The sequence below is a fragment of the Nerophis lumbriciformis genome, linkage group LG10 (assembly GCF_033978685.3).
Source record: "Nerophis lumbriciformis linkage group LG10, RoL_Nlum_v2.1, whole genome shotgun sequence".
NCBI lineage: Eukaryota > Metazoa > Chordata > Actinopteri > Syngnathiformes > Syngnathidae > Nerophis > Nerophis lumbriciformis.
In genome coordinates, this window is record NC_084557.2 from 30,333,192 (window position 1) to 30,349,522 (window position 16,331).

The 16,331-nt window shown below is 40.3% G+C and overlaps 1 protein-coding gene across 1 annotated transcript in view; it reads right to left on the reverse strand.

The window, feature by feature from the left end:
- The window catches only part of hydin (HYDIN axonemal central pair apparatus protein), a 112,438-nt gene extending 111,866 nt beyond the window's left edge, over positions 1 to 572 (reverse strand). Inside the window, exon 1 of the mRNA XM_061969863.2 lies at positions 382 to 572. The gene's annotated coding sequence lies outside the window, so the exon portion shown is untranslated. The remainder of the gene's footprint in view (positions 1 to 381) is intronic.
- Positions 573 to 16,331: the final 15,759 nt, after the last annotated feature.

Below are 16,331 nucleotides of genomic sequence, written 5' to 3' on the forward strand. Positions count from 1 at the left end.
ATGTGTCAAATGCAAAGGACAAATTTCACCACACCTAGTGTGTGTGTGTGTGTGTGACAATCATTGGTACTTTAACTTTAACTTATAAGGCACAACGACCTAGTGGAGTTTCATTTTTAACGTTTTCTGCTGGTGGTGTGCATCCGGATTTTTTCAAGAAAAAAATGAAAAATGAAAAACACTACACTAAACTAATGAGATTACATGTCAGGAGATAACCAGCACCTGTCCAATTATCTGATGTTTGTCATTAAACTGTCTATTCCAAGTCAAACTAAAATAGCCACACATGTACAGCTACAATAAATACACATCATATTTATAACATCAACATTTACGAGTGACTAAGTTATGTTTAAACTAAGAAAGGACAAATCTCACCCCTCTCCAAATCCAGGCCGAGTGATTTGCGTTCGTCGGTTGTGTGATGTTGCCGTGGTAACGGACCTCTCAATGACATGCGCACTGATTGGCCACTGTGAGGGAACACAAAACAGCTCACCGGCAGAGGTTTTTAACAAGCATGATATATACAAAGTAGGCAGCGTAATAACTTATCTCTCCTATTCAAATCACGACCGGTGGGTTTTGTGCATTTTATAAGTGAGTTGGTGACGTCATGAAAAGGCGACATGTCTGAAAAACGACCTGACGCCAAGTGACATAAAACGCATCATTAGGCCCACGTACTCAACATGCCCACATGGTCAGGTTCTAAACTGTCGTAATAAAGAACACAATTAACAAAAAGATTAGCTTGTTTCCTGTCAAACAACGCAACACAACCACTGTGAAAGAAACATACAGCATCGTGGTAGTATCGAAATTGGGCTCGTTCTACCCACACTTACTTGTCACACTACCTTTTACACGAAATAATAATTACGTTTAAATGTGATAATAATGCAGTATAAGAGTACTAGTTGCAGTCTACTAGCTTGTTTATCACCAGGAAACGAATTGTTTTCACTTACTCGACGATGCACAACCCAGCTGAATAGATTCAAACTTACATAGGTTGCATTTCGGCCATACAAATGAGCATTGTGTAAAACGGATTTACGAAGACAATAGGTTTGACTTTGAGGATCTGATTGACTCAATGCTACCACCTGCTGGTGTTATCGTGTATCTACCACTACTAACTCACTTATTGGCTCACTTTTTTTTTTTTTTTTTGGTGAATTTAATAAACCTTTATAATACACAACATTTACAAACAATCAATAAATTATAATAATCAAAACAAGTACAAAAACAGTACTGAACATTGATGTTACCTAATGTAACATGCATCCAGATTTGATTGATTGAGAAGTTTATTGACATGTTAAAGAATTGAATCCATGTAATGCTTTAAAAAGGCAAATGGATGGCACAAAAAGCCAAAAGGCTTGTTTCCATTGTGGTCCATTATATAGTTATCATATTTGATACATTCAATAATAAAAGATATATAAATTGTAACATGTTAATAAAAAAATACGTTAATGTATACATGTCAGGTGAATTGAAAAACAATACATACAAAAAAATGGGGGGGCCGGGGGTGGGAGGTATATACCAGTGACGTGCAGTCAGGGGAGGCAGGTGAGGCGGGGCCTCACGTGCCATCATGGAAAGAAAACAAATTTAAAAAGAAAAGAAAAAATTAAAATTGTTATATGTATCCAGTGATTATACTATAAAGTTATTTTCCATTTAACTTCACCAGTTTTAGATTATTTTTATTCAAAATCGCTGAATTTTCACATTTGCCGTTCAAATACTGAGAAGAGACTTGCGGTGAGTCACCAGCCAGTTGAGGCACGTCACTGAGTTGAGCCTCACCATGGATTGCGCAATGACTCGGCTAACTGCTGGCCTGCTGTGCAGTGAGACCGTATTGCTATATGAATTATATTATACATTTCCATAGTTTAGTTAGCTGAAGTAGATAATGTACAGTGTATTTTGTCAACAACTGTATGTGTGTAACGTATTTCTTGTGCTGAGCAATCATAAAACTGCTGCAAAGACGCACTGTGTGAGGCTCGCAGTAATCCTGCCTCTTGGTGGTAGAGGGCGCTAGTGATCCCAGGGAGCATTTCTGCGACTACTCGGCTGCAGAAGACGTGACAACAAGCAGCAACAGTTAGCAGCGATCGTTAATTTTTTCCTCTCGCCTGGACTATTAACATGGAGGATTACATATCTAAAATAAAACAGTTTTCTAAACTGGACTTTCAATCGAAGCAGGAGGTAATAATTAAAGGAAGATCTCCATCGAGACAGAAAGACTTTTAAAACTGAAGAAAGATAAGGAAGACTTTTATAAACAAGTTATCGATGCTTTTGTTCCAAAGGAGCTGCGCATGGACTTCATTTATAAGTAAAGGTAAGACCATAATAAAGTTTTTTTAATTAAATGTGCTTTTTTGTGTGCTACAGTTTATATGTGTAAAGTTAAAGTTAAGTTAAAGTACCAATGATTGTCACACACACACTAGGTGTGGTGAAATGTGTCCTCTGCATTTGACCCATCCCCTTGCTCACCCCCTGGGAGGTGAGGGGAGTATTGGGGAGCAGCGGCGCCGCGCCCGGGAATCATTTTTGGTGATTTAACCCCCAATTCCAACCCTTGATGCTGAGTGCCAAGCAGGGAAGAATGCTGGTATGAGCTTTTAAACATAACCCGTTAACTGCTGCCAATCAAATGGTGAATAAGATACTCTTTAGGGTTCATATGTCTGTAAATCTGACTGTGATGAAGTCAGTGCCTCACCAGCCATGAACCTCACCGCACGTCACTGGTATATACACTATGTACATGACACTATGTACATGACTATGTACTGTACATGTTGACTCCAAGAGTGTGCAAAACCGAATGAGAAAATGTCTCTACTCTGTTTGATGCTTCGGAAAGTTGCTGGGGGTCAATTTTGGTTCAGATCAGGTAGAGGTTGAGCTGAGCCATGATTTTATGGCAGTTTTAAAATTTAGTAGGGATGTTCGAATTTTAAGGTCTGATGGTAGTGCATTCAGCTGTGTGGTGGCAAAATAGTAGAATGCATTTTTTCCCATGAGAGTCTTGAATTTGGAAGGTAGACTGTTTATCACCTGTTTTGGACTTGTGAAAGCACTCGATCGCTGTGGCAGGGCAATATTCAATGACAAATGTGTGCTTTGTTTTAAAGATGTGCTATTTGAATTTACACTGTATGAAAAAAATAAATAAATAAAAATTGAAAAGGAATTTTACCTTTGCAACCTCATTATAGTATTGGCTACGTGTTATATTCATAAATGTACGTTTCTCAATACTCGACCTGTTTTTTGTCCCTTTAAAAAAGAATTATAACTCCACTTTAAAACATTATCTACCTCTAACAACCAAAAAGCTGTGAAAACTATGATGCTGTGTTCCAAATTAAAATTATTTACGACACTTGTGTGAGCCTATGGCTTTACATTTTGTCACATATGTATATTTTGCATTCTATTTTAGTTACTTTATTGAGTTTACAACCCCCTGGCGCTGTTTTGTACTGTTTTTGTATTTATTGGCTCAATTCTTCTACTTTCTACTTCTATTACTACGGTTACAGTAACAGTAAAATGACTAAACAAACAGTAAAATGCTCAAACCTCATGGTACACAAATTATCATGTGTCATCTTGAGAAATGTCAAGGTTATAGTGTTAGGTCAGGGGTCGGCAACACAAAACGTTGAAAGAACCATATTGGACCAAAATAAAAAAATGAAATCTGTCTGGAGCCGTAAAAAATGAAAAGCCGTATATATGTCTTATAATGACGGCAACACATGACGTAAGTGTCTATATTAGCTATATTAGCCTACTATCAAAATAACTGTGTCACAGGCTGAAGCAAATCTTTGTTGAAATTTAATATTTATTGTACACATTTTTACAACTTTAGAAAACATTAGTAAATCAGAGGCTACTCAGAGGGTGAGATAACTCCTGGAAATTACTGGCTTTTAATGGCCAAAGGATCAATGCAATGACTGCAAAAAGTTGGTTATGCGAGGAGGAACCAAGACGTCTTCCTTTAATACGAGCAATTTGATCTCCCACCTCTTCAAGAATCATAAGGAGATACACGATGAATACAAGCGGAAGATGGATGAAAAGCAAACACCGAAAAAAAGTAGTACCACACAGTTGTCGCTTAAAGACTTTGCCGAGGAAAAACAAAAATACAACAAAAACCACCCCAAGGCAAAAGCCCACGTTGTGGTCAGGTGCCCTGTCTCAACGCAGCATTTCAGAGGCTCTGACTGACTGCTAGGCCACTTCAAGCACTCACCACTAGCTTGCAGCACATTGTTGTTACTCATACAAATACGTTAGAGCAGGGCAGATTGAGCCCAGTTTATAATTCCGTTATACAGTATGCCAGGCAGTCTTGCACTAAAGGAGGACTATGTTATTGTTTACTTTATTACTCTAGTATACTCTGGACTGAAGCTGTGTGCCTTCATTGTTTTTGTAGCTGTTGTTTTGAGGCATGTTTAAAATAATAATAATAATAATGCACTTTGTGAAAGTCAAAGTATAGTATTTCCCATAGTTGTAGTGGGTATCAGGACTATCTCAGGGAGAGCATGTCACAAATTCCAAGCTGCTGTTTTGAGGCATATTAAAAAAAAAAAGCACTTTGTGACTTCAATAATAAAAATATGGCAGTGCCATGTTGGCACTTTTTTCCATAACTTGAGTTGAAGTTGTTCTCTTATTTTGGAAAACCTTGTTACATTGTTTAATGCATCCAGCGGGGCATCACAACAAAATTAGGCATAATAATGTGTTAATTCCACGACTGTATATATCGGTATCGGTTGATATCGGAATCGGTAATTAAGAGTTGGACAGTATCGGAATATCGGATATCGGCAAAAAAGCCATTGTCGGACATCTCTAATTGAGAGTCAACATTTAATTTGAACTAAAATGTGATGAAAATGAGCTAGTATGTGAAAAGTTTGTTGAATGTGAGAAATATATCTACTAGAAAAGTGTCATTTAATTTTTACATTTGGCACCCCATAGTCTGTAACTAGTAAACTTGACTGAACACTCCATTGTTTTTCTGAATGTTCATAAGTAGCAACTCATCATGCTTGGATAAAAAAATAATATTGCATCACAATCACATATTCGATGGGATAACATGTCCGATAATGGCTTTTTGCCGATATCCGATATTCCGATATTGTCCAACTCTTTAATTACCAATACCGATATCAACCGATATATGCAGTCGTGGAATTAACACATTATTATGCCTAATTTGGACAACCAGGTATGGTGAAGATAAGGTACTTTTTAAAAAAAATTATAAAATAAGATAAATAAATTAAAAACATTTTCTTGAATAAAAAATAAAGTAAAACAATATAAAAACAGTTACATAGAAACTAGGAATTAATGAAAATTAGTAAAATTAACTGTTAAAGGTTAGTACTATTAGTGGACCAGCAGCACGCACAATCATGTGTGCTTACGGACTGTATCCCTTGCAGACTGTATTGATATATATTGATATATAATGTAGGAACCAGAATATTAATAACAGAAAGAAACAACCCTTTTGTGTGAATGAGTGTGAATAAGTGAATGAGTGTAAATGGGGGAGGAAGGTTTTTTGGGTTGGTGCACTAATTGTAAGTGTATTTTGTGTTTTTTATGTTGATTTAATAAAAAAAAAAAAACACAAAAAAAACGATACCGATAATAAAAAAAACGATACCGATAATTTCCGATATTACATTTTAACGCATTTATCGGCCGATAATATCGGCTTATCAACATCCCTAATAACAATATTATTTTTGTGATTTAAGAAAAAATATTGCTTTGGAATAAAAAATGGGGACAGGTTTATTATCTGTATTACAATGTGGAACATGTCAGAGTACTCGAGTAAATCTTAAAAGGCAGTATGACAGAACTGAACGGGTGAGGGAAAGGTAAACCTGAGTGCTCAACCTGCCCACTTCCAGTGTCCATCACTGATACTTTCAAATGCCAAGGTTAGGAAAAGAAGCTGTCCTGTGTGTTAAAGAAACTTTCCAAGATGTCAACGTCAGAGGCGACTTTTACAGTCTGGCAGACCCAAGAGAACACAACATATTTATTGGAAGTGAAGGACAAACATCGACCCAAAGCGTCATACCGTAAAGACTTGAAAGCCTGAAAAGGTCATCAATCAACCCATGGCTTGTATGGTCAGCTACACCAGCAGAATTCTGGTTTGAAATGTATTGTTGTTTAACAGCAAAAAATAATTAGCAAACACTGACTGGTAATTTTGTGTCTTGAACAATACCTGCACCTTACTGTAAGTCACACCTATCACATCAAAAGGATGCATTAAAAGGACCTTATAATGAATTTTGTCTTTTCTGGCTTGTAAATGTTCGTAGAAGGTTGGATACTCATGTTAAACAATGACAATGTATTAAATCAATAGGTTTGAGCATTTGGGTGTATGCCTTTGCCCACAGGGTTTTAGAGTATTTTTTTCCTTTTCACAATTGTCTATGTTGTGATGTCACAGTGAGGTGTATTTACAAACCCCGTTTCCATATGAGTTGGGAAATTGTGTTAGATTGACGGAATACAATGATTTGCAAATCATTCCCAACCCATATTCAGTTGAATATGCTACAAAGACAACATATTTGATGTTCAAACTGATAAACTTTTTTTTTGTGTGCAAATAATCATTAACTTTAGAATTTGATACCAGCAACACGTGACAAAGAAGTTGGGAAAGGTGGCAATAAATACTGATAAAGTTGAGGAATGCTCATCAAACACTTATTTGGAACATCCCACAGGTGAACAGGCAAATTGGGAACAGGTGGGTGCCATGATTGGGTATAAAAGTAGATTCCATGAAATGCTCAGTCATTCACAAACAAGGATGGGGCGAGGGTCACCACTTTGTCAACAAATGTGTGAGCAAATTGTTGAACAGTTTAAGAAAAACCTTTCTCAAACAGCTATTGCAAGGAATTTAGGGATTTCACCATCTACGGTCTGTAATATCATCAAAGGGTTCAGAGAATCTGGAGAAATCACTGCACGTAAGCAGCTAAGCCCGTGACATTCGATCCCTCAGGCTGTACTGCATCAACAAGCGACATCAGCGTGTAAAGGATATCACCACATGGGCTCAGGAACACTTCAGAAACCCACTGTCAGTAACTACAGTTGGTCGCTACATCTGTAAGTGCAAGTTAAAACTCTCCCATGCAAGGCGAAAACCGTTTATCAACAACACCCAGATACGCCGTCGGCTTCGCTGGGCCTGAGCTCATCTAAGATGGACTGATACAAAGTGGAAAAGTGTTCTGTGGTCTGACAAGTCCACATTTCAAATTGTTTTTGGAAACTGTGGACGTTGTGTCCTCCAGACCAAAGAGGAAAAGAACCATTCGTATTGTTATAGGCGCTAAGTTGAAAAGCCAGCATCTGTGATGGTATGGGGGTGTATTAGTGCCCAAGACATGGGTAACTTACACATCTGTGAAGGCGCCATTAATGCTGAAAGGTACATACAGGTTTTGGAGCAACATATGTTGCCATCCAAGCAACGTTACCATGGACGCCCCTGCTTATTTCAGCAAGACAATGCCAAGCCACGTGTTACATCAACGTGGCTTCATAGTAAAAGAGTGCGGTACTAGACTGGCCTGCCTGTAGTCCAGACCTGTCTCCCATTGAAAATGTGTGGCGCATTATGAAGCCTAAAATACCACAACAGAGACCCCCGGACTGTTGAACAACTTAAGCTGTACATCAAGCAAGAATGGGAAAGAATTCCACCTGAGAAGCTTAAAAAAAGTGTCTCCTCAGTTCCCAAACGTTTACTGAGTGTTGTTAAAAGGAAAGGCCATGTAACACAGTGGTGAACATGCCCTTTCCCAACTACTTTGGCACGTGTTGCAGCCATGAAATTCTAAGTTAATTATTATTTGCAAAAAAATTAAGTTTATGAGTTTGAACATCAAATATCTTGTCTTTGTAGTGCATTCAATTGAATATGGGTTGAAAAGGATTTGCAAATCATTGTATTTCGTTTATATTTACATCTAACACAATTTCCCAACTCATATGGAAACAGGGTTTGTACATATGTGGTCATTCTTAGACATACTGTGTCGAAAAGGCTCCTCCCACTCTGCTGAGTCCACACAGCTGCTGTCTGCTGCCGCTGGAACTTCCGTTTATTCCTTCTCGTGTTATGCCCTCCCGCCTGCTGTAGGTCTGAAAAATAAATATGTCCATTTTTATTCGTCCACATTTGGGTGACTATAATCGGGTTAGCAGTTCAACTCCAACGAAAAAGGTGGCAGCATTGCGATGCATTTTGATTTGGTTTGAAGAAACACAAGAGAAAGTAAGATAAAGTGTTTTTTGCGTCTAATCTTGGCATGTGCAGAAAAACACTCACATGCAAAATGCTTGTTTTTTTATGCAGTTTTAAATCCATCAGAGTGTGCAGGCGTGAGCAATGTACAGTACAGGCCAAAAGTTTGGACACACCTTCTCCTCATTCAATGCGTTTTCTTTATTTTCATGACTATTTACATTGTAGATTGTCACAGAAGGCAACACAACTATGAATGAACACATGTGGAGTTGTGTAGTTAACAAAAAAAGGTGAAATAACTGAAAACATGTTTTATATTGTACTTTCTTTTAATTAGCCACCCTTTGCTCTGATTACTGCTTTGTACACTATTGGCATTCTCTCGATGAGCTTCAAGCACACCTGTGAAGTGAAAACCATTTCAGGTGGCTACCTATTGAAGCTCATGGAGAGAATGCCAAGAGTGTGCGAAAAAGTAATCAGAGCAAAGGGTGGCTATTTTGAAGAAACTAGAATATAAAACATGTTTTCAGTTATTTCACCTTTTTTTGTTAAGTACATAACTCCACGTGTGTTAATTCATAGTTTTGATGCCTTCAGTGACAATCTACAATGTAAATAGTCATGAAAATAAAGAAAATGCATTGAATGAGAAGGTGTGTCCAAACTTTTGGCCTGGCCAGATTTGATCAATACAATACTCTTATCAATACTAGTTATCATGATTTTACTGTGCATGGTGTATATGCCATGTACCAGACAGCAGGTACATGGGCCACAAATAGAGGCCGCGGAAAGAAGTCCCTAGCCAGTAACAGGCGCCAGATGTCCAGAGGACAGCCAGCCTGAGGGCAGGCTGAGAGACCACACCTCACAGGGGCAGACAAGGAATGGGAGGCCACATCCCAGGGGGGCCGAGATCCACCCCCATTCCTACAAAAGAGACCTTAGAAGAGTGGTTAACCCTACTTGCATTGACAATACTGACAGATAGAGGGAGACAATACTTAGAACAAGAAACGTGATAACTATAGACAAAAAGAATTTTCTTTCTAAAGAGACAACGACAATGTTTACACTGCAGACCATCCAGCCATCCATCCATTTTCTACCGCTTATTTCCCTTCGGGGTCGCGGGGGGTGCTAGAGCCTATCTCAGCTACAATCGGGCGGAAGGCGGGGTACACCCTGGACAAGTCGCCACCTCATCGCAGGGCCAACACAGATAGACAGACAACATTCACACTCACATTCACACACTAGGGCCAATTTAGTGTTGCCAATCAACCTATCCCCAGGTGCATGTCTTTGGAGGTGGGAGGAAGCCGGAGTACCTGGAGGGAACCCACGCAGTCACGGGGAGAACATGCAAACTCCACCAAAGTGGCCCAAATCAGACTTTTTCAAGGTCTGATTTTTTCCAGCTGACTGTTTACACTGCAAGTAAAGTGTGATTTTATCAGACTCCAGTGTAAATGCACACAGGCCCCAATGGGACCTCGACGTCACTTGCATGCGCACTTTGATAAAGTGAAAACAAAGGAAGTTGAGCGGGAGGAAGTCGGCTTGAACCTTAAAAATGTGTGTTTTTTACGTGAAAGTAATATAATTATTATTATTATATTATAATATCTATGTATCCATCTATAATGTATGAATGGATTTATATGGTGTAATATATTTGAGAGGGTTCTAATCGTTTTATGGCTGTTAAGTAGAGGAGACACGGACATCAGCGTGGATCTACGGGACCTTTAGTTTTCAACTCACATACCAATTTCGGTCTTTCATCACTATTTCTTCGGAGTCAAAATATAAATTAATTTATTACATATAGCCTACTAATTGCGCACTATTAACAAGTGATGCACCGAAAATTCGGTCATCTTAAATAAAAACGGAAACCGGATGTTGTGATGAAATATCCATTTCCGCTGGCACTACGTCTTTCTGGTGCACACGAGTGACGTAGCTCGCCCAGAGCTGACAAAAAAATCACATTCAGGTCTCATTGCGTTTCAATCACATTTGAAAAGATGAGATTCCAATCGGATTCAGGACTACCTCCTGATGTGGTGGCCTGAATCTGATGCCAAAAGATCAGAGTTGAAGCACTTTGGAGAATTTAGACTGGCTAGTAAAATCCGATCTGTGTTACTTGAGGGCAAAAATGTATTATGTAGATTTGGTGTGCAGTGTAAACGGGGCCAATGACAAAGTATGACATCGCCAATGACATCGCCATATTTCCTTGCCACTAAGTCTTTAATACCCTTAGCAGAATGGGAGACTGCGTGTAGATTTTCAGACGTACTGTAAACACTTGATTCAAATACCCTTGAAACTTAAAACACACTCTTCTTTCTCTGTTTTCTCCACATTCTCTCCCATGACACCGCTACTGTCAGTTTAGTTTGTGTTCTTTCTGACTAATCTTTTCTTTCAACTATAACTTGTCCAATAATCTGCTGGCAACAAACGGGACAGAGGTTTCAGGTCAGGTTAGACCAGTGGTTCTTAATCAATCAATCAATCAATGTTTATTTATATAGCCCTAAATCACAAGTGTCTCAAAGGGCTGCACAAGCCACAACAACATCCTCGGTACAGAGCCCACATAAGGGCAAGGAAAAACTCACCCCAGTGGGACGTCAATGTGAATGACTATGAGAAACCTTGGAGAGGACCGCATATGTGGGTAACCCCCCCCCCCCCCCCCCCCCCCCCACACCACCACCTTGTTGGAGGTACCGAACCCCACCAGTTTCATATGCGAACCCGAACCGTAATCATAAAATGATGTTATTAAAGAAATACTAATAAAGATATATTTTACAAACGGAAAGTTACAGGAATGGACACATGATTCCATGTTTACATCTCATTGTGCAACATGTGAATGTTTTAGTGGGAACTAAATGCGATATCTGAAAAGGGTACACATTATTTCCAAAGCGGGACCCCCACCCAGACATATAATACTAGTACACAGCTCATGAAATACAATATGTTATAGTCATTGTAAGTGGGCCAAAACACTTATATTACAAAATAATCTCATGGAAATGACTGTTGTCATTTGATTACAATAATAAAACATTGAACTTGTTATTTAGTCAGGTTTGGGACAGGTGTGCTGCAGGTGTGACCAAAGTGCATTTGCACGTCTGATGTCGCTCACATGTGCTCCACCGAATGCTCAAGGAGTTTTTGCGTTTGCTCACACATATGGAAAATTAGAGGGAACATTGTTTGGGGGTATCCATAATACGCCGACAGGGAGAAGTTTTGTTTACACGATGAGTCGGGCGTGTCTTGACCTCCGCGGCGGAGGTTCTGCCGAACCCCTGAGGCCGACTCACCGAACCCCTAGGGTTCGATCGAACCCAGGTTAAGAACCACTGGGTTAGACCTACACAACCTTGGAAAAGAAAGTCTAAATCTTGACAATGAGAAGTCTGATGTGTAAATAATGGTAAATTGTGCATATTTCAGGGGCTCATCTCATATTAGGATACATTTCTACCATGCAAAATCAGCCGGTTGGTACAAAACATTGTTCAGTTTTCTTTAACATATTAAATGTGTGTCAATCACATGCTTATTTATGTTTTCTTTTCTGTTAGTACCATAGGCTATTATCTGGACAGCATAGCCTCATGAATAACTTTGGGCAACAAAGCAGTGAAGAAATGCAAAGAAAACAGGCTGTGAGGTCAGATTGACAGAGTCTCTCCTTGCTGCTGCTGCTTGAGCAGAGAGTTATCCCTTGAGACGGGAGAGTGAAGAAAAAGACAAATAAAGGAGTGAACACAGTTTTTTCTAGAAAAAAGGAAAGCAGTTTGAAGAACAAAGCTGTGCCAATAGAATTACAGACATATGAGTTATTTATAGCAATGCCGCAAATATTTGCTACCAGCTTTCTCTGTTTTTTGTCCATGGTGCGGGTGAATATGTGTATGCACATACATGTGTAAACTTGTCTAAAATGCATTGTTACTATTTGGTGATATTTTTCATACAGGTATATCCAGGCCCGGCCCTAACCAATCTGGCGCCCTAGGCAAGATTTTAGGTGGCGCCCCCCCACATCGGCAGTGAAGTGTATATACTCACAAGAAACCGAATGTAATGTTGTAACAAATAATATTTCTATTATATAGGCTTTACTTTGCATTTTAATTAACGTGGGATTATTTTTTGTATTTAGAAATAATAGTACCAACTTTTTTTTTTTTTTCTCCAACATTTGTGGCACTGGCGTGGCGCCCCCTGTTGGACGGCGCCCTTAGCATTTGCCTATACGGCCTATGCCACGGGCCGGCCCTGGGTATATCTGTATGATCTATCTCATTGGTATACACTAGCCTTTAAAGGCCTACTGAAACCCACTACTACCGACCACGCAGTCTGATAGTTTATATATCAATGATGAAATCTTAACATTGCAACACATGCCAATACGGCATTTAGCTTACTAAAGTGCAATTTTAAATTTTGCGCGAAATATCCTGCTGAAAACGTCTCGGTATGATGACGCCTGCGCGTGACGTCACGGATTGTAGAGGACATTTTGGGACAGCATGGTGGCCAGCTATTAAGTCGTCTGTTTTCATCGCAAAATTCCACAGTATTCTGGACATCTGTGTTGGTGAATCTTTTGGAATTTGTTCAATGAACAATGGAGACAGCAAAGAAGAAAGCTGTAGGTGGGAAGCGGTGTATTGCGGCAGGTGTTGTGCCCCGCCGTAGAATGCACCCCCTGACTGTTGTGCCGGATAACACAGCCGGTGTTTCATTGTTTACATTCCCGAAAGATGACAGTCAAGCTTTACCATTGGCCTGTGGAGAACTGGGACAACAGAGATTCTTACCAGGAGGACTTTGAGTTGGAGACGCAGACGCGGTACCGTGAGTACGCATGCAGCTGCGGCTTCCAAACATTTGATCGCTTGCCCGTACGTGCGTGCCGCTATGTGCATGTCACGTACGTAACTTTGGGGACTTTGGGGAAATATATGTGCTGTATGAACTTTGGGGAGGTGAACAGTGCTTTGGGCTGTGGGATTGAGTGTGTTGTGCAGGTGTTTGAGTTGTATTGGCCGGTTATATGGACGGGAGAGGGGAGGTGTTTGTTATGCGGGATTAATTTGTGGCATATTAAATATAAGCCTGGTTGTGTTGTGGCTAATAGAGTATATATATGTCTTGTGTTTATTTACTGTTTTAGTCATTGCCAGCTGAATATCAGGTCCCACCCGCCTCTCACAGCATCTTCCCTATCTGAATCGCTCCCACTGCCCTCTAGTCCTTCACTCTCACTTTCCTCATCCACAAATATTTCATCCTCGCTCAAATTAATGGGGAAATCGTCGCTTTCTCGGTCCGAATCGCTCTCGCTGCTGGTGGCCATGATTGTAAACAATGTGCGGATATGAGGAGCTCCACAACCTGTGACGTCACGCGCATATCGTCTGCTACTTCCGGTACAGGCAAGGCTTTTTTATCAGCGACCAAAAGTTGCGAACTTTATCGTCGATGTTCTCTACTAAATCCTTTCAGCAAAAATATGGCAATATTGCAAAATGATCAAGTATGACACATAGAATGGACCTGCTATCCCCGTTTAAATAAGAAAATCGCATTTCAGTAGGCCTTTAAATAGACCCCCCTTTTAGACCAGTTGATCTGCCGTCTCTTTTCTGCTCTGCCCCTCTCTCCTGCGTGGAGAGGTTATTAGATGACCACAGTTGAGGCGCTAGCAGGGGGCGCAGATGTTGAAGGACCAGCCTCTCCAAGTTCTTCATCAGATGTGATGTTAGTGCCACTGGCTGAAGTCCTTGGGGCGAGAGGTCTTTGGCACCGGTACCACACAGCATGTCTTCTAGAGCTCTGGTACTCTCCCCAGTTTCTGGCTCAGGTTGAACATATGCTCCATGACCCCACAAAGCTGGTCTGCACATGCCTTAAGGAGTTTGGAGCTAACACCATCTGGACCAACTGCCTTCCTGCACCTTTAACCTCCTCAGTTCTCTGTTCACCTGGGCTGTTGTGAGTGACAGGCTGGAGCAGGGAGGCTGTCTGTTGGAAGTGGTGGGTGTAGGGGTGGGGCTGGAGGGAGACAGTGGACAGCAGACAGTGGTCGTTGAAGCAGAGTTGAATGTGAAGGGGTACAAGGAGGGGTGGATGGCTGCTAATATCTCTTGAAGAAAGTGTTCAGGTCATTCACCCAGTCCTGATCTCTAACCAGTTATGTGTTGGAGTCCTTAATTGTGACCTGAAATGAAACACTAGCGCAGGGGTCCCCAAACTACGGCCCACGGGCCTGATACGACTACCTATTCCAGAGTCAAGTGTTTTCAGTGGTGATCCAATCCACTGTATTGACTGGAAAACATATTTTATTTCATTGATAGACCAAAAGAGTTTAACAGCTGCTGATAAACTGTTTTACCTGAATAAATATGTTGTTGGTTCTGCTCGTAAATGTCTCGAAGGAACTTTCTTTAGAAATGATAAAGAAGCATATGAAGATGCATGGGGAAAACTTAATCAGATATTTGGACAAGCTTTCATCATCCAGATGGCTTTTAAAGAAAAGCTATCTGAATGGCCTAAAATAAAGTCTAAAAATGCAGTAGGAGTCAGAAACTTTGCTGACTTTGTGAATGCTTGTCTGCTCGCCATTCCTCATGTAAAGGGTCTTGAAATTCTGAACGACTGTGAAGAAAATAAACGATTAATACGAAAACTGCCGGACTTGGCAGCAGCTAGATGGAACCGCAAAGTTTCAAAGGCACTGATGGAGGGCAAAGATTTTCCAGATTTCAAATATTTTGCAACTTTTCTGTCTCTAGAAACTGAAGTCACCTGCAATCACCTCCATCCATGCTCTTCGCTCTTCACAGACAGCTGAAGATAAAGGGAATCTAAAAAACAGCAAATGGAACAAGGCAAGTGTATTTATCACTAAAACCAGCAAACATAGTGACAGACAAATAACCAAACCAAACATAGCTTTGTGCCAGAACACATATCTGACTCACATGTCCCCTGACTTGATGAAACTGTCCTTGAGAGAGAGGAAGACACAGATAAACTATGCTATGGTTGTTTAAAGCAAGATCACTGAGTAAAGGATTGTCGTCACCGCCTCACTTGCGACATCTGTATTAAAAGACATCCAGCCTGCATGCACGACTACAACTACATAAAAGGATCAACGATGGAAAGACATGTGAGTCAAGATAATGCACCACAAAACACCAAAGACAACGATAGCCGCCACGTCTCTAAAAGTCTCTCAGGACGGAAATGCCATAACTATGTCAATGATTGTTCCAGTTTGGATGTCATCTGCAACAAACACACACAAATAAAAGCTTGTCTATGCTTTATTAGACTCACAAAGTGACACTGCTTTCATCGACCAAGAAGTAAGTGGATGGCTACCAAAAGCGCCTTATTGCAGTAAAACTTGCCAAGGGACATGTAACCAAATATTAATATTGCTGTATGTATACTTTTGACCCAGCAGATTTGGTCACATTTTCTGTAGACCCATTATAACGCTATCAGGAACAGGCTGTTCTGAAAAACACCCCCAAGGACACCTCAACAATGAACGCTTTTGACCTCCCTTTTCCTCAACAACACCTGGTGTTGAACTCTGAGATCGGCCAGAGTCCACAAAAACATTTCAACATCACACCCAAGTTAATTGGGCATACATGCACGCATCCGCCCCTTCCCCAACCAACGCCTTCACCACCGCTTGTTTGCTTCAACTCCCCCTCCCTCTGTTGCGAGTGTGTTGTGACTAAATGTAACGTGTTTATGTTTGCATTGCAAATGAGTTTTTTTTCCCTTGGACTCAGTCTGGACCCCCTCTTGTGGATCCAGCCTTTGACTGATATTTTTTTACTCTTACCTCCTTTCCCAA